General features: G+C 47.8%; 1 pseudogene; it reads right to left on the bottom strand.

Moving 5' to 3' along the window:
- Positions 1 to 1996: 1996 nt before the first annotated feature.
- Positions 1997 to 2734, bottom strand: LOC111816128 (annotated as a pseudogene).
- Positions 2735 to 6413: the final 3679 nt, after the last annotated feature.

The raw sequence follows: 6413 nt of genomic DNA, 5'->3' as shown, positions 1-6413 counted from the left end.
AGTGGTACAGGCAGCTGCTCCTCAGTGAGGGAGAGAGTTAGACTCACAGGAAAAGGAGACACGTGGAATCATTATCTCCTGAGGCAGTGCCGTAGAAACTTTTTAGGAGAGTCATAATAGAGATCTCATACTAAGAAGACTATTTTCATAGTATACAGTTAAAACCAATGAGAAAAGGCAAAAAAGCCATCAGAGGGCCGGGGAGATAGCTTAGTAGAATAAGCACTTGCCTGGCAAGCGCAAGGTCCTGAGTTCAATCCCTGGTACCACACACACACACACACACACACACACACACACACACACACACAAAGCCATCAAAGTGAGGAAGGGAAAGGAGACTTGGAGTTGTCTGGTGGGGGAGAGACTGGGGGCTGTACTGAGGGTGGCCAAAACCCAAGCACTATTAAATTTGGGAGAAGTCAGACAGGGAGAAAGGAACATGGAAACAGATACCGGCCCACTTTATCATCGTCACCTGGAGGAGGCAGACAGAGGCCCACTGAGCAAGTGGATGGCTGCAGGACCAGGCAGTGGACAGAGAGAAGGGGTGAAGAGGGAGGGATGGGAGGGGGCCTCCACTGGCAGAGGCGGAGGGGAAGGAGCTCAGGAGAGATGGGCACTTGGAGGTGTGGGGCAGAGTCAGAAGGACTGAAATCAGGTTCAAGGGTAGAATTAGAGTCAGGTCCACCTTGACATGGTGAAGAAGAAGAATTTGAGAAGGGAACAGAATTGGCAGAATGTTGAGTAAGAAAGTGCAAAAAGTGCACCTATCAGTAAGTACAGATCACTTCGCATTGCAATAGATCAGTGTGTCTAAGTCTCCAAAATTTGCAAGTGTAAGTTCTGCGCTTAGGTTATTAATTATCAACTGTGTAACAGAAGGCAACAAGCTTTTTAGTTGCATGTCTTCCTCCTCATCTAGATGGACGATTTTTAAGTTTTTAGGGACAGAAAAGAAAGGCAAAGCTTTGGTAAAAGGCGAAAGATTTAAACGATCTGAAGAGAAACCACAGTATAAGGCTTTGGGTGGTTGGAGGCCAAATAGAGTGGGTGAGACCCTCAGACAGAAGGGAGAACAACAGAAAGTGACAGTGTCCGCCAGTGGGAGACCTGCATCCTGCATGTGCTCAAGGGTCAGGCCAAAGGGACAGTCTTCCCCTGGCTGGAAAGGACCAAGAGAGTGCTAGGACTTTTCAGACAGATGGACAGCAGCAAAAAGCACACAGGAGATGTAGTAACTCCCCCAAATCCTAGGAGATGAGACTGAGGCAGGCTTGTGGGTTCGAGATCAGCCTGCGATCTTGATATGGAAGCTGTGAACGGTGCCAGGGGCCAGGTGGTCGGTGTGGCAGAGAAGGCCCACCCACCCACCCACACCAGGACATGGTTTTCAGGAGCTTCCCTCGGGAGTGATGATGTGTTGTACCACAGGTCTCAACAAAATTAAAGAACTAGAAGAATGCAGAGCATGCACTCTGACAACAATACAAGTAAGTTAAAAATATATACTAGAAAGATACTGGGAAAGTCTGACACATATTAGGATATCAAACACCCCTTGTTTGCTTAATCCATTGGTTAAAACAAATGAGAAAACAGGAACCTGAAAAATGGTTTGGAATCAACGAGAATGAAATACAACATACAAATTTTGTGTCGTGTCTTTTCCAGACAACAAAAGAAATTTAAACATAAAAGTAAGAGACATAATTGTATATTCTGAACTTCTGGACAGTGCTGGCTGGACAGGGTTGATATGGGTCTGTTTAGAAAGAGTCCCTGTGACAGGAAGCATGGTCAGAGAGTACCTCACACTCCCTCTCTGCTCTCTTTCCAAGAAGAGGAATCCCCTGGTATGTTCTGCTGCTCTTTTGTATCTGCCAAGGTCAGTCAGGTCCCCTCAGGATTTACCTCATTTGCTTGTGAGGATTTACCACGTAGGTGAGGCTCGGCTCTGATTCTCCCAGTCCCTCCGGGGTGTTGGATGAAGACACTAGGCTCCTGAGGGGAGCCAGAAGCCCCTGCCCAAGAGCAGGAGCCACCTTACTGTGCCGCGAAGCTTGAGGTTGCTGCTGATGAGGACGAAGGGATGGACAGACATGCACACGTAGAGGGAGATCTGCCAGGGCCAGTACCACCTGCTCTCTGCGGTGATAAAGACTGTAGCATCGATGACCAGGGAGATGAAGGAGAGGGCGTAGAGAACAAGGAAGCAGGTGAGGGACTTCAGCGCTCTGGTGTGAGCCTGGTTGCTGCGAGCCTGCGGGTCACGGGTGTTGCCCTGCATTCTCAGGCTGTGCTTCCTCAAAGAGCCAATCAACAGCAAAATCGAGACCAGGAAAAGAGAGCATGGAATCGACATGGTGACAAGTTTCAGAGGCATGAAATAGTGAATTTCCAGGCTTCTGTTTCATTCCTTATCTGTCACGTTCCCAGGACCCTCAGCCAGCTAGGAAACCAGAAGGTGGATGAGTTCAGGAACTCCTAGTGGAGAGAAATGAGCTGCAAGCAGGAGTCTTGGAGAAGCCAACCAGGTGGAAGAAATAGAGGATGCTGTGTGCCAGCCCAAGACACTGCTGGAGGAGGCAGGAGGTGCCAAGGCAAGGAGAATCATGTCCAGGGGAGCAGCCTACTGCGCAGCAGCCTCTCCCTGCTCAGCATTGACCAGGAGCCCCAGGGCACACAGCAGGACAAAGAAGACTACGAAGAAGACTGTCAGGGCTGGTTCCATTCTGGCCCCTCCTCCAGTCACCAGAGATCAGATGCCTTTATCTCTAGGCCCCTGCCTGTCCCCACCCACAGTCCTTCTGTGCTCTTGCCTGGAAGTGCAAGCAGAGTGGCCAGGCTCTGTGCCTGCACCTGAGCCAGAGTTCTCTCAGAGGGGAGGACGTGCAAGTGGGCAAGCAAGGAAAGGCGTGCTCTTGGCTCACACAGCATGCAAAGCTCCCCTGGGCTCAGCTACCAGGAGGCCTTCAGCAGGCCTTGATTTGCCTTCTCTGGTTTTGCCTATCTGCTGCCATGGCTAATACGGCGTCAATGCAGAGGACTTTGCAGTGTCTGTAACTGGGTTGGATCCTTCCTGTTCCACCCTTGGGCTGTGGGAATGCTGTTCCACTGAGTGTGTCATTCTGGAGATACTTGATGGATAGATGACACAGAGATAGATACATACATAGATAAGCAGACTGTAGATGGATGGATGGATGGATAGATGGATAGAAGAGAACAGGGAGCTCTCTGGGGAAATAGTGACACTAATGGCATCTGTGTCACAGAGTCTCTCCGTCACGTCTGCACTGTCATCCCTAAGTAGCCCTCCAAGGCCTAACGCCTTGGTCAACCTTTCAATCTATCTTTAAATCTTTCATAGACCCTGAGTTATAAAATTGAAGGGTGATTATTTAAATTGTAATTGGTTTCGCATAGAGGAATCATTTCCAGGACTGAGAACACCTGTTTCTTACTTGGTGGGGAGAAAACCTCCCTCAGTGCCTCAGGATGTCCTCGCAGCCAAGTGGGCTCTGTAACTGCGACCAATTCATGGAACCAACAGAGCGAGTCTGCTAGAAGGTGGGCAGAGTCTGAGGGAAGATGGGGCAGCACAGTCATGAGCAGACACCCACATCGCAAAGATTCCTTCAAGACCATGAAGAACAGCAAAATTGTCTTGACAGGGCCATCAACCCACATACTTAACACATCAAAGTATTTTTGTGTGTGAGCCAGAGGTAATGGTGCCTGCCCTTAGTCCCAACCCTCAGGGGACTGAAGCAGGAGGATCTCTGCAAGTTTGAGGCCACCCTGCTCTCCATAGTCAGTACAAAGCCAGCAGGAACTATACAATGAAACCCTGTCACAAAAGAAAATTGTTATTTGTTGTGAAAACATATTAGAGCGACCATCTCAGCAAAAGTGGTATATATGATACAGTGCTGTTACCTATGTACTGTTGCTCTGTGTTAGGGCTCCAGAACTTTGGTACAACTTGGTTGACATGATGTTTTTTCTGCATCCCGTCAGGGATAACTAGCAACTCCTTTGTTCTCCAAGTTATTTTAGGTTTCACGTATGAGTGAGTTCATGCATGTAGCTCTTTCTGTGGGGTTTGAGTTCATGCATGTAGCTCTTTCTGTGGGTGGAAATTTCCCTTGGTGTCGTGTCCCCCTGGGTCACAGATGTTGTTGCAAGCAGCACTCTCTCATTTTGAAGGCTGAATATGTGTACATAAGTCATCTCTTCACCCATTCACCTGTTGGTATTCTTTGATTATGTTCACTTCTGGCTATTTTGAATAATGTTGGAATGAACATGGGAGGGAAGATGTCTTTTGTTTTAACTGCTCTGTCAGTAGACTAGTAGAAATTTGAAGTGTAGTTATGTGAGTTCTCCTGGATGCATACATTAGCATATCTCTTTCTTCTCCTCCTTTCGTCCTTTTCCTCATCCCCATTGTTCCTTCCCTTTGAATAGATTATTTTTCTTTCACAATATGTATTGTGCCTTGCAGATTTGATTTGATTGAATTTTCAGATTGAACTCTTTCAGGTTGTTACACTAGCAAGACAATCCTATGTTTACACATGTGGGTCTGATTTATTTCACTTATGATTATAGTTTCTGGTTGCATCCATTTACCTATAAAAGCCTTGAGGTTATCTTTTTAAAAATATTCAACATCATGAGTCATTTGAGAAATGGAATAAAACTTAACACTGAAATTCCATCTAACCCCAGAAACAATGGCTTCAGTAAAGAAATCATCCAATAACAAAGCTGGTGGGGCTGTGGTGAAAAATAAACTCTTCTCCACTGTTGGTGGGAGTGTAGACTGGTACAACCACTATGGAAATCAGTGTGGAGATTCCCCAAAAGGCTAGGATTGGAGGTCCCATTCAACTCAGGTATTCTCCTCCTTTGTATTCCCGAGTGTGTTTAATTGTCTTGTCCTGGGTGCCTCAACGTCTTGAATGGATTTGTGTTTAACTTTCATGGGCATTTGGATGTTGTGGATTTCATAAGTGACACAGTGTCACATCTATTACAATAAGTTGGTGAAGACAAGACCTTTGGTGCTCAGCAGTAGCATTCATGATATTTTTGTCAGGTCCAGGGAACTCAGGAAAGAGAACTTCCTGAGAGCTGCTTCAGAAAGGGTAAAGCCATCTTTGTCTCAATGTGCTGTCCACTACCTTTTCCACCTCAAGAAAGTTCCAATAAATTTGTCTGTTCCTCCCTTTGTGCCCATCAATACCCATAAGGAACCAGCTGCGAGAACCTCCCTCCACTTTCCCTAGCATTTGGAGGACTCATAGCACTATTTTCTGGTCATGCTGGAGCCTCCAGGAGGAAGGGCTGAGCTAAGGTGCCTGGCACCAGGCTCACGGGGTCGGCAATTGCAGTTTGCAGACTGGAATGGACTTGGCTAAGTCATAGCCTGGAGCTGCTCCTAGGAAAACCACACATTGATGCCTTCCCTGGCCCCAGCACAGCACGGACAGAGGCCACTACCTGTGATGAGAAGAGATCTTTCATTGGGAATCAGTTTACATCTAAAGAGAAAGACACTGGCCTCAGCCCACACAAAGTGTGCTTGTGTGAGCCAGAACAGAATTGCTTAGCAAGGATTTCCCCCCAGAATAGATGTGAGAAAACCTATATGGCTGATTGGGGAACAGACCTCTCTGAAGAGCACAGGGCCTGGGGCAGCCCCCATGGACCTACCATGGAGCTGACTGTGGAGGTGACCAGGTAGGGGCCCAGGCTTCCAGGGTGGGAAGGCAGGATGACTTGTGCTGTCTCTGTTCAGTCTTCTCTTTCATCAGATGGCTGTGGTGCTCAACCCATAGGCCATGTTGGTCATCATTCTGTTCTGGTAAGGAAGCACTTTTGTGCTATTGGTAGGCTATCTACCAATACACCAGGAATTCTTGTTTCTCCAAATTCTCCTTTAAAGCAGAAAATGAGTTGTGTGGTCTCAATTTCTCCTCCAGCATGCCTCCAACAGTGGTCCTGAGCTCCTGGGCTTCAATGCTCCTACTGCCCATGAAGAATCTGCTGCTTGAGCCTGATCCCCGACTTTGGGCAGTGACTGGTGGGGGCTGGACTTCTGGGGGGCCTCTGTCTGACCTCCTCCTTCATTGGGCAAAGCCTGCTGTGCAGGTTCCTTATTGTGTTCCCAAGAATGATTTCTGAAGGAGCTTATTTCTTCTCTGATGGGAGTAGAGAGTTGCTCCCCATGGTGTCCCTTCCTTCCTTGACCTGAGGAGGGGGAATCAGCCCTCTAGCCCCCTTCCCTCCTAGAATTTGTCTTCCTTCCCTCCTGGATTGAGCCTCTCAAATCTCTCTTCCCAGCTGGAGCAAACATGTTGTTCTTGCTCACCCTTGGCTCTGAGGGTTTGGGCATCCTAGAC

The sequence above is a fragment of the Octodon degus genome, unplaced genomic scaffold (genome assembly GCF_000260255.1).
Source record: "Octodon degus isolate 3935 unplaced genomic scaffold, OctDeg1.0 scaffold00027, whole genome shotgun sequence".
Classification (NCBI taxonomy): Eukaryota; Metazoa; Chordata; class Mammalia; order Rodentia; family Octodontidae; genus Octodon; species Octodon degus.
The sequence above is the reverse complement of the archived record's forward strand: the minus strand, read 5'-3'. Positions and strand labels throughout refer to the sequence as shown.